Below are 15,875 nucleotides of genomic sequence, written 5' to 3'. Positions count from 1 at the left end.
AGCTGTGTACTATGGTGCTCGTGCCATGATGCAACTGACTCGATGGAGTGCATTGAAAATTCTACTCGACTTTCTTACAGCCATCTCCCCGAAACGCCTGATATACATGTGTTCGTGTTCTCCAACGCCCTCTCAGCAGGCAGGAGTCAGTAACCTGGAGGAACATACAGGCTAGGACATTCCCAAACCTAGCAAAGTACCACAAAATCTAGCCCAAAAAATTCAAAAATAACACATGCACTGCATGCGGTGAAGTCTCGGACATCCTTCACAAGATATGGAACTGCAAAGAGCAATTATAGAAATATAAAGCTCGAGCGCTCAGCCAAGCGGAGTGGGAGGCAGAGCTGGCCCACACGGGTCTCTCTGAGCTGCGCAGCCTGCTCACCAGGGCCCGGGAGACAGCCCAGGCCAATGGTATCCTGGACTGATGAAACCACCCACGCTAGTCTGTTAAGCAATTAAAGTTTACTCTCTCTCCCTCTCTGCAACGCCCTCGATAGTTCGTGCAGCCAGCCTAAGAAAGGAGATATAAGGCTGAGATTGTGAGTTTTGTGGATTGCGTACTGCACTTTTACGTGCCTTCCAAAAGAAATAGATATGCTTGCACTGTGCGTTCGCACTCTGAGCTCAAGCTTTTCAAAAACACATTCTTACGCCCGACTACTGTGCCGGAGTTCCCGGGTTCGAACCCGACCGCGGCGGCTGCGTTTCGATGGAGGCGAAACGAAGTGGCGTCCGTGTGCTGTGCGATGTCAGCGCACGTTAAAGATCCCCAGGTGGTCGAAATTACTCCGTAGCCCTCCACTACGGCTCCTCTTTCTCTCTTTCCACTTTCACTCCCACCTTCCTCCCTTCCCTACGGCGCGGTTCGGGTGTCCACAGAGCAAGTGTGACAGTTACTGCGCCTTTCCCTTCCTGTGAACCAATTATTATTATTATTATTATTATTGCCTCGCTTCACAAACATCTTGTCGAGGAGACGTGTGATTACACTAGTAGTTAGTAGCTATATTGAAATATCGGCGTCACATGCGGCCTGTAAATTCATTTTTTTATACGTATGAGGTATTTGAAACTTTCTCACCATTCTGCTTTCTTTACTGCGAATGCGTAGGTATGCTAATAAAACTTACTATTGTTTATAGGCTCAGTATCCTGAATAAAAATTATATGCTCACTTAAGCGACACCTTTAAGGGTATCACGCTGCAGCATATGCTACTAGTCCAAATATGAGTCTTGATTTAGCCAAGCAGTATCAACGTTGCCCTGCGTGGCATGCGGTAGCGTTAATATACGAGATCTGACAGGCTGATTTTCATATTACCCTCCCATATGAAAGCCCAGACCCGAGTTTGGAGATCCTGCCAAAGTAACGTCAGGCAACCCTTACGTTAACTTTAGGCGCGGTCATCTCAACGGCCAGCTATCGCCTTCCACCGTCATGCTCATGATTTTTACAACACCAACTATGACAACGCCACCTCCAGGCACGGAGGCCGGCGCCGGATTTTGGCTGAACATTTCATATAACGCTTGTGCGTTAACAGAGATCAGAATTTCTACTTACATAAACAAAGGAGGTGCGTGTCAAAGAAAACGAGAGTAAAGAAAAGAATGTACAAACATAGAAAGAACGTTTTTCCAAAGCACTCGAGCGCTCGAGTGCTGAAACAAATTAAGCGGTATGAAATGCCGGCGACGGGCTAGCCACTATTCGATATATTAGAAAAGCAATGTCCGATGTTCTGAACGAAGTGAGTGAGTGCTCATCACAGAAAATTAGGAGGCCGAAATCATCAAACTACACTACTTAAAATAATTTAACACAAGTAAAATTATCTTTAATGAAATGCAAGCAAAACAATGAAAATCTGTTGAACAATCCCTGTTGACTAGTGAAATACAAAAGTTCTCCGGAGTAAAAAATAAAGTATTGTAGAAAGCATGTTCAGTACAGATATATAGCGCCGTGTCGCTTATCACTATAATGATCAGAAGTCGGAATTCTGCTTGATTCCTACTCAATACTAAAGATGGCTCTGCTAGACTACCCACCAGAGGGGCGTTCAACTAAACAAAATTTTTATGACTTTTCGCTGCCGTTTTAAAACATATTATCAGTTACCTCCTGCGGGCTTATAAGGGGGCCGACAATTAGGAAAGACCTTGGTGCTACTTCCTCCCAAATTGTACACCACCGTTGTTTCTGTCTTGGTTAGTGGAGTGTAACTTTCAAAGCAAATCAGGCTTTGAGAGACACCGTCGAAGAGAACTCCGGAAATGTCGGCCACCTGGAGTTCTTTGATGTGCGCTGGCATCGCAGAGTTCACGCGTGCCTTGCTTTTTGCCTCCATCAAAGAGCTCCCGCTGCGGCAGCATTCGCTTCGCTGGGCGCAGTAACCAAGTTCTATAACGACTGTATACCTCCACAGCGGGGTATTCTTTTTCTCGCGCTCTTTCCTAGACAGACGTGTGTGTGTGTGTGTGTGTGTGTGTGTGTGTGTGTGTGTGTGTGTGTGTGTGTGTGTGTGTGTGTGTGTGTGTGTGTGTGTGTGTGTGTGTGTGTGTGTGTGTGTGTGTGTGTGTGTGTGTGTGTGTGTGTGTGTGTGTGTGTGTGTGTGTGTGTGTGTGTGTGTGTGTGTGTGTGTGTGTGTGTGTGTGTGTGTGTGTGTGTGTGTGTGTGTGTGTGTGTGTGTGTGTGTGTGTGTGTGTGTGTGTGTGTGTGTGTGTGTGTGTGTGTGTGTGTGTGTGTGTGTGTGTGTGTGTGTGTGTGCGGGCGCGCGTGTGTGTGTGTGTGTGTGCGTGCGTGCGTGTGTGTGTGTGTGTGTGTGTGTGTGTGTGTGTGCGTGCGTGCGTGCGTGCGCCTACATGCGTGTCTGTGTACTCGCGCATGTGTTTGTGGTGTTTGTGAAGGTCTGCCTGATAAACCCTTAGGTCAGCTTCAAAGTCTCATTTCAGCGATCGGATTCTTGTGATGAGCTCTGTATAATGAATAACGTCGTAAAAATGAGGGCGGAAGTAAACTGAAAAAAATCAGCCGAGAAGAGAGCTACCATTAAGATGGTCATGGTTTAGGCCCTCCTGCCTCCCTAACAGTGGTTTGTTCATCCACGTGTGGCTACTTCGACCCACATTCTACTACCTTCGTTTTCGATAGAGGCGAAAAGCAAGGCACCCCTGCGCTGTTCGATGTCAGTGCAAGGTAAAGAACCTCAGGTGGTCGCAATTTCTGGAGCCCTCCACTACGGGGTCTCTCATAGCCTGAGTCGCTTTGAGACGTTAAACTCCATAAACCAACCAAACAAACAAACAAACCAATAAGCCTTCACTATGTTAAAACCGCTAAAATAATGCTGCGTGCTTTAAATGAATTGTATAATATGATTTTCGCATTGTATCCCTGATTGTCCCGCAGCGTCCTTATAAACACCATCTTTTCCTTCGTCGCTAATAAAAAGGTCGTTATTAATTCGTGGCGAGCATTAATGAATTACTATCATTTATATCTTAAGTCCTGAAATATTCGACTTTCGCACAGGCTACTGAGAGCATGGTCATTGCTTATGTGCTTTTCAGGCAAAATGAGTTCATCACTGCCAGAAACCTGTGCTGTTGAAGCTGACTATCAAGCAAGATAATATTTTTGCTTAGCTCAGTACCCATTTCATTTTTATATCCGAGCATTACCTGGTTGTTTTCAATAACTTTATTCCTGCTTTGTTGTTGTTTTTATTTTCACTATTTTGCATCAGCATCTTATATTCACATTTACGGCATTGGCTTCTCAAAACATCCGTGATGCTTTAAGATTGTTTTCCATTAAGATGTTCAAATTTGGATACATTTCACTTTCGAATTAAACAGCACATTCTAGTATGAGATGGCCTCGTCTATGCTAAATATTGTAACAGTGCGGTTGCGAAAGAATTCGCCTATGCGCTTCTGCAAAAGACTAAGAATGAACTATTATCCTGCCTTCGACATCTTCCATTCCACCGCGGAATATTAACTGCAGCTTTTGCCTGGTACAGTGGCAACCGGCTAGAAAGTTACTTGAAATGGGTTACAGGACTCGAGGTTATGGTTTTTCAGTGCAACTTCCTTTTTTTCATGTCAGTCAAATCATTTTTTTTTATCCTTCGAACACTATAGCAAAATATCGCCAGCGAGTTAAACCCTCTGTGCCAGTAGTAGACTGTTCTACAATGTACATAAACATAGACGCTCTCCTACACGTATAAGCTAAAGAAGATTCTCGCCAACCTGCAGTTCCTCTTCGACATATCGAGGGCGTCTGAACCGAGATTTTCAATTTTTTATTGCATTTTTGAAATGTATACATCAAAGTCCAGCCTGCACTGTTTTCAATTTGGGTTTCTGAATTCTCTGCTGGGAAATACAACGTCACATTGGTCTAAATAAGCATTTGTGGTAGCTGAATTTTAATGAAGAAGGAGGTTATTTTTTTTGAAATCAAGCTTTTTAAGGCATTAGCTAGCAAAATATCTTATCACCAATAGATTCTGATGTCCGGTATTGCTCATTTTTTGGGTGCCGCTGGTTATATGTTTAATGCACAGTACAACTTTACCCAGATCAATTTAACATCAAGTAGGGGGGCGCTATAACAAACAAAAATTCAATTCCAACGACCATAACAGCTTCAGTAAATAAACAAAACAAAACGCTCGCAAAGAACTTAACTATGAAATTATTGATCTTGCACTCGGTTCGTATGCTAGAAAGACACTGAAATGGTAGAAAAGCGTTACTCTGCTTGGGTTGAAACAAGAAATAGGAATAAATGATAAGATATAGAAATGCTGCCGCTGTGTGTGAATAAAACGTCTTAGTCTTGGAGGCAAGCTAATTGTATAAAGAGAATTTTTGCACTAGAAAAAGCAACTTTATATAATAAGTCGCTTAAACTTTCATCGGCTCTATTCGCAGACTTTTTGCGTCAGGTTCTTTGCACCTAAATATAGATACCGCCAAGCCATAATTTATAGTTATAACAATATTCCTCACTAGCTCTACACTGCCGTAATGGTAGTTTCTCTAACCAAAAGTACCGACTCTATTTGTAACGTGTCCGCTTTCTCACACGTCGAGGAGAAAGAATAAAGCTGTAAAGCGATTGTCTAGAACAGTTGCCACCATTTGTGGAATAATTGAATCTCGATGAAACAAGGACGTATTTTTTTTCACATTCAGGTTACTAGGGAAATCTATTTCGTGGACATTTCGCATCTTCATCCTTGTTTGCATTTTGTCGTGATTAAGAAGAAAGATCGCTATTTCTTTTTACTGCCTTCAAACATCGATAGCAGCTGCTTCTCGCAACCAAGTGTTCACTCGTTTGTTACGCCGTTTCTTCACCATCATTTCATCCGTGCTCATTCACCTCCGGTCCTGGCTTAGAGCGCTTTTGCAATTTATTTTTTCCTACGACAGACTATTGTGTGCGCCGTTTCATCTTTGAAAACTCGAACTTACGCAATGCGACGAGAAAGAAGTTCAACTATGTAACGCGGTTGCCGAGTCTGAGGAAAGAGCGCACTTTACCAACATCTGTCTTTTATTCTCAGATGCCAAGGCAGCGTCCCGCGTTGCCATGTATGGGGTAAAATGGAACGTGGGAAATATTTTTCAGGTCTTTAAGCAGCACTCCGACCAAAGCTTAATAAAAAGGCACACTGGGTCTTCAGGTTTGAAGCAGGTGAACATAGCTCCAGCTAAGATCATCTTTGTAGGGATTCTTTTTGTTCTTATTGAAGCAGACCAATGAATGCTATGTATAAGGGCTGGTTATATTCCTAGCATTTTTTATCACCTGATTGATGGTATGGATATGATCGATAGTAGAGTGCCATTTCCGAAACCCTGCTTGATCCTTTGCTTGATTGCAGTCTAAGCTTGTCCTGATTCTATTAGCGATTACCTTAGTAAATACCTTATACGTAACAGACAGTAAGCTGATTGGTCTGTAATTTTTAAGGTCCTTAGAGTCCCCTTTCTTGTGAATGAGGATAATGTTTGCATTGTTCCATGGTTCCGGTACCGTCGATGACACCAGGCACTGCGTATACAGAGTGGTCAGATTTTCTAGCACGATATCCCCCCCCGTCCTTCAGCAAATCTGTAGTTATCTGATCCTCTCCAGCTGATTTCCCCCTTTTCATAGTTTCTAGTGCTTTCTTGACCTCGTCCTTCGTCACTGGTGGAACGTCTGACTGTTTTTTCCTACTGCCAATCTCATTACGGTCCTGACTGTTTTGGCTACTGTAGAGATCTGCATAGAACTCCTCGGCTACTTTGACTATCTTGTCCATATTAGTGATGACGTTGCCCGCCTTGTCCCTTATCGCATACATCTGGTTTTTGCCTATGCCCAATTTCTTCTTTACCGCTTTAAGGCTTTCCCCGTTCTTTACAGCATGCTCAATTTTCTCCATGTTATACTTCCTTATATCGGCCACCTTGCGCTTATTGATTAGCTTTGATATCTCGGCCAATTCAATCTGGTCTGTTGGATTGGAAGCTTTCATACTCTGGAGTTTCTTAATGAAATCTTTCGTCTCCTTAGACAGCTTACCGGTATCCTCTCTAACTACCCTACCGCCTACTTCTACCGCGCACTCAGTAATGATATCTCTGAAATTATTGTTCCTTGCCTCTAGGGTTATGTCGCCATCCTCAGTTAGAGCTGAATACCTATTCTGTAGCGAGATCCTGAACTCTTCTGCCCTCCCTCTCACCGCTAATTCGTTGATGGGTTTCTTTCTTACTAATATATTGCGTTCCTTCTTCAGATTTAGGCTAATTCGGGACCTCACCACCCTGTGGTCACTGCATTGCACTTTCCCGATTACCTCTACATACTGCACAATGGCGGGGGTTGAACACATTATGAAGTCGATTTCATTTTTAGTCTCTCCGTTAGGACTTTTCCATGTCCATTTCCGGTTCTTCCGTTTTCTGAAGAAGGTATTCATGAATCGTAAGTTATTGCGCTCTGCAAACTCAACTAGTAACTCCCCCCTGCTATTCCTAGAACCAATGCCATAGTCAACTACTGCCTTACCTCCTGCCTGTTTTTTCCCTACCTTGGCATTGAAGTCGCCCATTAGTACAGTATACTGCGTCTTGACTTTTCGCATTGCCGATTCTACATCATCATAGAAGCTTTCAACTGCCTGGTCATCATAACTACATGTAGATGTATAGCCCTGTACAACCTTCAGTTTATACCGCTTATTAAGCCTAATTACGATGCCTGCCACCCTCTCATTAATACTATAGAATTCATCGATATTACCCGCTATATACTTATTGACAAGGAAACCTACTCCTAGTTGTCGCCTCTCTGGTAAACCTCGACAACACAGTACATGCCCATCCTTCAGTACAGTATATGCCTCATTCAGCCTCCTTACCTCACTAAGACCTATGACATCCCATTTCATGCCCTCTAGTTCTTCTAACAGCACTGCTAAGCTAGCTTCACTAGCTAGGGTTCTAACGTTAAACGTTGCCAGGGTCATTTTCCAATGGCGGCCTGTCCAGCGGAGCCAGGCTTTCTTAGCACCCCCTGCTGCGTCACAGGTCTGACCGCCATCGTGGTCAGTTGTTCCGCAGCCACTGGTGACTGAGGGCCGGGGTTTTATGGAGCTTATCATAGAAGGTTGTGGCCAATTCCTGCACCATGGTGGCCAACTCCTGTTCTGGTGAGCGAGTGCGTTGCCGGAGGTGTTCACCGGCATCAGGTCGCACCCCAAACCTGTGTATGCAATTCCATCGACACGCGGATTTTTTTTTTATCCGGTGGAGAATTGCGCGGCACCGGGATTTGAACCCCGGTCCTCTTGCATGCGAGGCGGATGTTCTACCGCTACGCCACCGCTGCACTTTAGAGGAAGTATTCAGAGACTTCGAATGGGAGCAGTTAGGGATAAGGGTAGGAGAATACCTCAGCAATCTGCGATTTGCAAATATGGACAAGATAGTCAAAGAAGCCGAGGCGTTCTATACAGATCTCTACAGTAGCCAAAGTAGTCAGGACCGTAATGAGATTGGCGGTAGGGAAAAACAGTCACACGTTCCACCAGTGACGAAGGACGAGGTCAAGAAAGCACTAGAAACTATGAAAAGGGGGAAATCAGCTGGAGAGGATCAGATGACTACAGATTTGCTGAAGGACGGGAGGACTATCGTGCTATAAAAACTGGCCACCCTGTATACTCTGTGCCTGTTGTCATCGACGGAACCGGAACCACGGAAGAATGCAAACATTATCCTCATTCACAAGAAAGGGGACTCTAAGGATCTTAAAAATTACAGACCAATCAGCTTACTGTCTGTTACGTATAAGGTATTTACCAAGGTAATCGCTAATAGAATCAGGGCAACATTAGACGGCAATCAAGCAAAGGATCAAGCAGGGTTTCGGAAACGGTACTCTACTATCGATCATATCCATACCATCAATCAAGTGATAGAAAAATGCTCGGAATATAACCAGCCCTTATACATAGCATTCATTGATTACGAAACAGCATTTGACTCAGTTGAAACCTCGGCGGTGATGCAGGCATTGCGAAATCAGGGGGTAGACGAGCCGTGCGTGAAAGTGCTGGAAGATATATATAGTGGCTGCACAGCAACCATAGTCCTGCATAAAGAAAGTAACAAAATTCCCATAAAGAAAGGTGTTAGGTAAGGAGACACAATCTCCCTAGTACTAGTACTATTCACAGCCTTTCCCCGCCGGGGTGGCGCAGTGGTTACGACGCTCGACTACTGTTCCCAAGGACGCGGGATCGAATCCCGGCCTCGGCGGCAGCTTTTCGGTGGAGGCGAAAAGCAAAGCGTCCGTGTGCTGTGCGTGTCAGCGCACGTTAAAGAACCCCAGGTGGTCGAAATTTCCGGAGTCCTCCACTACGGCGTCTCTCATAGCCTGAGTTGCTTTGGGACGTTAAACCCCACAAACCAACCAACCTATTCACAGCTTTTTTAGAGGAAGTATTCAGAGACTTGGAATGGGAGCAGTTAGGGATAAGGGTAGATGGAGACTACCTCAGTAATCTGCGATTTGCTGATGACATTGCCTTGCTAAGCAACTCGAGGGATGAACTTCAAATAATGATTGATGACCTAGACAGAAAAAGTAGAAAGATAGGCTTGGAAATCAATATGCAGAAGACTAAGGTAATGTTCAACAGCCTCGGGAAGGAACAGCAGTTTACATTAGGTAGCGAAATACTGAAAGTAGCAGGCGAATATGTCTACTTAGGACAGGTAGTAACCGCAGATCCGGACCATGAAAAGGAAACAACAAGAAGAATAAGATTAGGATGGAGCGCATTTGGCAAGCACTCGCAGATTATGACTAGCAGCTTACCGGTATCGCTCAAGAGGAAATTATACAACAGTTGCATCTTGCCTGTACTCACCTATGGGGCTGAAACGTGGAGGCTAACCAAGAGAGTTCTGCTTAAGTTGAGGACAACCCAGAGGGCTATGGAACAAAAAATGGTAGGGGTAACATTAAGGGATAGGAAGCGTGCAGAGTGGGTCAGAGAAATAACTCAAGTTACCGACATTCTAGTGGAAATTAAGAAGAAGAAATGGACATGGGCAGGACATGTAGTGCGAAGAGAGGATAACCGATGGTCGCTGTGGCTAACAAACTGGATTCCAAGGGAAGGAAAGCGTAGCAGGGGGCAGCAGAAAGTTAGTTGGGCGGATGAGATTAAGAAGTTCGCAGGGGTCAAGTGGATGCAGCTAGCACAGAACCAGGTTATGTGGAGAAATATGGGTGGAACTTCACCCTGCAGTGGGTATAATCAGGCTGATGATGATGATGATGATGATGATGATGATGATGATGATGATGCAGACCAAACTCTATCAATAGTTGTCTTATTGCTACTGGTCTCCATTACAAAAGTGACATCAAATACCTCAACACAATTACGGTGTGTTACAGTGTGGGCATTAGTTGTTGAAGCTATTTTTCTAGATATTAAGCTTCAATATTCGCGGATTAGAAGCGTTTTATCTGTCCGTTGTTTTATCTGATTTATCTGATTGTAAGCCATTGTTTGAATATGGCGTCACTCAGAAATATGAGACTTACAGGGAGGATTAAATGGCAGCGCTAACATTACTTTCAAAGTCAGATTTTATTGCATGGACATTACAAGACCCACGATTCCGAGATTCCATGATTTTGTTTAGAGATGTGATCCAAAAATTTCAAGAAAATATCTTCACCTTTCTGGCCGCAATCAATACAAAAACCTCTGAATGTAACCCTTTTATGAGATTGATCGATGGCGTGCCCGTTGGTAAAACGTTGTTTCAACAGACTTATGGCTTCTCTACAGCACTCCCATGTGAGAGGAAGACCCTGTATGGTTCTCGCTGCTTCACTAGTCCCAAAAAGTTGGGTATCTGATTTGATCCAATGTCAAAGCTGTTCGTTCTTGTAGATCATTCGCTAGAGCTGCGCAAAATATTCCTGCCATGGCACGTGCTTTCTGTGACACTTTGTTAGCTCTAACCTCTAAAGCTTCACCTGGGAGGTCCCGTTTGCCGTTACCGCGTCTTTGAGTGGTAGTGGTTTCTCTTTCGGCTTTCTCTTTACTTGAACACCTTTAACCCCCTCTTAGAGCTTCGCAATATATGTTAGAATATGATTGTCATACTCGATAGATTTTATATAGTCCGGCTCAGCTTTTTTCCTTAGAAAGAGCTTCTCGACAGATGCGTTAACTAGGTCAGATGGGTCTGCGAAGTGCTATGTCTTGCCAGCAGAACATTGACTTCTATTTTATTGACTATGTAGTTCGTTACTTAAGAGTCGACATCAGAGATAAGTCGGCTCGCCTGACACCGAAGAGCTGTTCTCTTCGCTTTGTGTCGAATCATTCGCTGTAGTCTAGTAGCACTGGACGGCGGCTTCGGGATAGAAATTGGCTTGTCCTTAGTTATTACTCCCCCTCAATACAGGCAGTTATCTTGATTGGGTCGCGACGTACCTCCCGATTTCTGCACAACTTTATATTTATATCGCATTTGTTAAAAGTAGACACTTTTGTTGCAGACTACGAACGACATCCATTTATTTCAGGTTACGTAAGACCACTGATTCCAAAGCGCAGCTTGGTGGGTTGGTTTTCTTTACACTCCGTACACGTGGCTAGCCTTTTGGCTTGGTACTGTCTTCCTTCATTTTAAAAACACTCTGGAACCAATGCGAAGCTATGTGGATATGAAATAACCACCTAAGGTAGATGAGGTAATCGCTTTTAGTAACAGCTAAATAACGCATCAACAGAGGAGCTCCATTGAACTATAATTGGTTTTTGCTTAAACATGTTTGTTTGCGGCCTCTGTGCAATCTTCTTCGGTTTAACGCTCTGATTGAGTTGAGCATTTTGAAGAAAGGATTGTGCCCTATTTTTACGACAGGAGAAAATGAGATACACAGACACGAAATGTTTTAAATGGTGAACCTCTATTCACAGCGAAAAAAAGTTTTTATTATGGACATTTATTTTCAAGGATGTATCTTCATTTTTTTTTTTACTTCCGAGTGCATTTTCTACAACGCGTCTTTTGATGTACAAAAATATAAATTTTAGAATACTGTGATACCTGTCTAACAAGGCTTAAATTAGAAGCGAATAAGTTAGCAGCCTTTACAAGGCTGGGTCGCAGGAATACGCACGGTGAATATGCAATAGGTGATGTGCTCTATCCTTCCTTGTGCGCCCATTTAACATGCTTGCCCTCGTGAAAGAACCAGTTCAAGAGAACAACAGTTGTGTCCGGACACAGTACAAAGTATGGGGAGCATGTTCCAGAAATTGCCGATTGTGAGGGTTAAGTGAAAGCAAAAATATCGTAGAAGTCTAACTTTATATCTATTGTGATTTTGCTTTGTGGAATTAGTATGAAGACAAAGGAGGCTTACGCAGCCGGATTGGCATGAAAAATAACATAGAACCCAATGTGAACGATGGCTTTCAAAGAAAACCGATTTATTTTTCCCTTGTAGCAAGACAAGGCGATAATGTTCTTAGTTCCACTTAATGCTCTTGCTCAACATTCTTGCGCCGCCATTTTTCTTTGTAGACATGAAGTTTATGAAAAACTGAAAATCCATAAAAATTGCAATTGTAATTTTTAGAACGTTCTAGTCCGAGACATAACGATGCTTTCTTACATGTAGTGTGTCTTCTAAACCAGATATTGTAGCAACTGTACTGCATATTGATGTCGGCTGCCAGTTTGAGAGAACGTTTTACGTATAGTGTGCCTTCCAAGGATCTTCTTCTTTCACGTGTACATATCATCTTTATCATCCCGCGGCGCCACCGGTGGCACGCGCCTCGGTTGTCCATCGGAATAAACGCCAGACACGGCATCCCTTGCCTTGCCGTCTCGACCTTGCCGTGTCGACCTGGCCTTCTTCCACAAGTGGTGGTGGTGCTGGGTAGCGTGAAGGAACGTCGGATGCTATAGGTTAGGTGATTGTTGCCAGCTCTTCTTTAATGATGCTGCGGAGACCGGCGTCATTAGAAGTTACTGAAGAATGATCGCACCCGTGTCGACAGATAGGCCTGCGGGCTTGGAGCTCCTCGCGGATATGGCTCGAATCAGTGCCCACATATCACGGTCAGCAGAGGTCGGGCCAGTAGCGATTTCGGGCTGCGATCGGGAGGACTGCAGCTGGTCGATGCTTTGGCAGGTCGTAATAATAGCATCAACTGTTAAAGGATTCTGGGCAATTAGGGTGTTATAAGCCACATAATTATTTCCTTTCAAGACGTGGCGTACGCGTTCAGGTTCCGGCATGGTGGAACTAATACGCCGGAAAAGTGCAAGTATAGCCTCTATATGAGACGCATATGACTCATCGGGACCTTGGAGGCAGGAAGCGAGCTTGCTCTTCGCGATCTCAGTCCGAACTGCCGGGTCCGCGAAGTATTGGCGGAACTGCTGCTTGAATGTGGTCCAATTAGTCGTATGGGGTTCGCGGTAAATGAACCAGTTTCTGGTGACCTCAATGAGGTAGAAAGAAACATTGAAAAATTTTAGAGCATCGTCCCATCGACTGTAGGCACTGATGCGATCATAGGTGCCCAGCCAGTCATCGACATCTTCATCGCAACGACCAGCGGACAGCGGCGAGTCGCGTTGTCGTGTGGGCACAGTCGGAGGGGATCGAGCAGCCGAGGTAGGGGGTCCTGCCGGTTCGTGGGTACTCTAGGTTGACATAACGATGGTGGTTGTAGCCAAACGGCGACCGGAACGTAGCTCCAGCGAGAAGCAGGGCACAAGGCAGCAAAGGGCTAAAGTCTCACCTCCACCACTTGTTGAAAAAGGCCAGGTCGAGACGGCAAGGCAAGAGATGCCGAGTCGCGTTTATTCCGCTGGACAACCGAGGTGCCGTCTTCCGCAGTATTTTGTTTCTTTAATGCCGAAAAGCCTTTTATTATTTCTTTACATCCTAGCCAATAAATTGAACAATTGAAAGCCTTCTCCTGCAGATCAAATCATTTTTCATTCCTTCAGAATGACTAACGATGAGAAACAATTGTTGCCGATAAAATTAGTCACCTACAGCCATTCAGCTCTGCCATTCATCTTCAGTCAACAGAGTGGACGAAAAGCTTTTTTACCTCATTCTTGGAAAAAAATTCTAGAAATGTTAGGGCTATTGTGATGACGTTTATGCTGTTTAAAACATGACGAGCCTAAAACCATCACGGAAAGAGCTCTAAACAAGACGGCTAAAAAAATTTATCAAAATCAAAAAATATTCGTGCCAGTTTTTTCTTGCAAATGTATGCACAAGCACGGTACTTTATGACTCTTATTTGCATCAGTACACTGAGTTGGCTTAATCAGCTGTTCCATGCCCGAGAAGCGATGTACGTGCTAAGGTTGCTGTATCGACTGTCCCGTACCTCTTCGTGACACTCAGGACATCAACAGTGAGAAGTCCACAGCCGCTTAGCGTACTCAATGGCCTTGCTGTTAACTAAGTGTTGGATGGAGGGAATCCTAAACCAAGCTTCTGGTTGCACAAAGGGAGAGGGAGAGAGAGAGCCAAATTCCACTGAGCACGCAAACGTTTGATGCGGTGAATGTGCAATTATGTCATTTATTATCTAAGTGGTAGCTCTTGAAGTTTTTTAAGCATGTGAATATGTTCTGAAAATTATAGGACGAGATCTCAAAATAGTAAATTAGTTTCGTAATTCCGTTGGCATGAAACGATATGGCAGCCATGACAGGGTGATTGCATCGTAGAAAATCTGTCTGTTCATCGCTAGGCTCATTAGTAAAAATAGATGAAAATACGGCGTTCAGTGCTTTTCGTACATTAGTAAGAAGAATGGGATTGTTTTGGTAATCAAGTAGAGATAACTGATGGTAAGGCGATAGTTAACAATTTTCCAAAACTGTTTAGGGTTTTTTGGAAGCATTTTGGGTAACGTGTTTGAATAAAAGGTCCGTGTGGTTTTGGCGGAAAGTGAGTGATATTTTAAGTTGGTAGTGTATGCTTTTCCCATGCGACTGAGGTGGTTAAATATCTAGCAGCTCCATAGTGCCGTTTTGTTTTGTTGTTTAGTCGTTTTAAACTAGCGTTAAACGACAGCGATGTGATCGTTCCGTTACGGCTATGGTTAAAATATGTGCGGTGATAAGCGCATGCATTTTATTTATTAAAAGGGACCAGTTAGTTTCGACAGAGCAAGTAGTGAAGTCGAGTTTACGACGTCGTCAACTCGGACAGCTTATCATTTATGCGTCCTTATTCACCGGTATGAAAGAGCGTTAGTTTCTTTTTAGCCTGTTTTGTGCGAAGTACGTGGCCTTAAAATGAAGCTTATATTACTTTGTGATCGCTAATACCGGGCAGACGGCGATTGCGTGTTGATTCCATTTTCCAGGGCAGCCACTGCGGGCAGTCTTCGCGCACTTGCGCGGGAACACACACACTCCTTGTGGAATTCTGGCCAGCTTGTGAAGTGCCGCTTAAAGTCCCTGGACCCTCACCTGACGCTCTGGCTTCCTCATGGCCTAATCCGACGCGAAGAAGCTTTGCTGTGCCGCCTGTGGGTTGGTGTAGCATTCAAAAATTCGTATTCTTTTGAAAGACATGGCAAACAGCCCTGCATGTACAAACTGTGGATTCAACGAGTCTATAGGCCACATTCTTTGTGAGTACCCTATATACGGTGAGGAAAGACAGTGTATGTGCCGTACGCTGGAGCATCTAGATGGACGCCCATTGACTGAAATAACGTTTTAGGCTCCTTGCCACGGCGATCGTCTGCAGTGAAGGCCTCCCAGGCACTGCTCCGCTTTATGAAAAGCACAGGCCTAATCGAAAGACTATGAGTTCGCTTTTATGTTAAGTGATATGACTGTGACGTGAGGTGATGTGGCATGTCTGTGATGTGACTGTACTAACTTCAACCATCCCTCTCTCACAACTTTTATATCCACTCAACCCCTTCCCCCCGTGCAAGGTAGCAAACCGGTTGCTTTTACGGGTTAACCTCCCTGCCTTTCCTCCTAGTAGTAGAAGTAGAAGTAGAAGTAGAATTCAGCAGCAAGTCGAGTATATTCGAAGAATGATTATCGTCCCTGGGAGGAGGGGGGAGGAGATGTTATAAATAAATGTGATGCATGCGTTTAAAAAGTCGCTTTTATTGCGTTCGCAACACTACTCCAGGTTTCGCCTCGTCGCGTAGCACCGGCTGTAGCCACGGTTTATGCCGCTTCCTAGCAACCGCTTCAGCCGAGCTCGCCTGTTGGCAGCAATAGAAGAAGAACGCTCGGTCGCCG

This window comes from Amblyomma maculatum, chromosome 8, assembly GCF_055883805.1.
Source record: "Amblyomma maculatum isolate TAMU_Amacu chromosome 8, ASM5588380v1, whole genome shotgun sequence".
Taxonomy (NCBI): Eukaryota; Metazoa; Arthropoda; class Arachnida; order Ixodida; family Ixodidae; genus Amblyomma; species Amblyomma maculatum.
Note: the sequence above shows the minus strand (reverse complement) of the source record.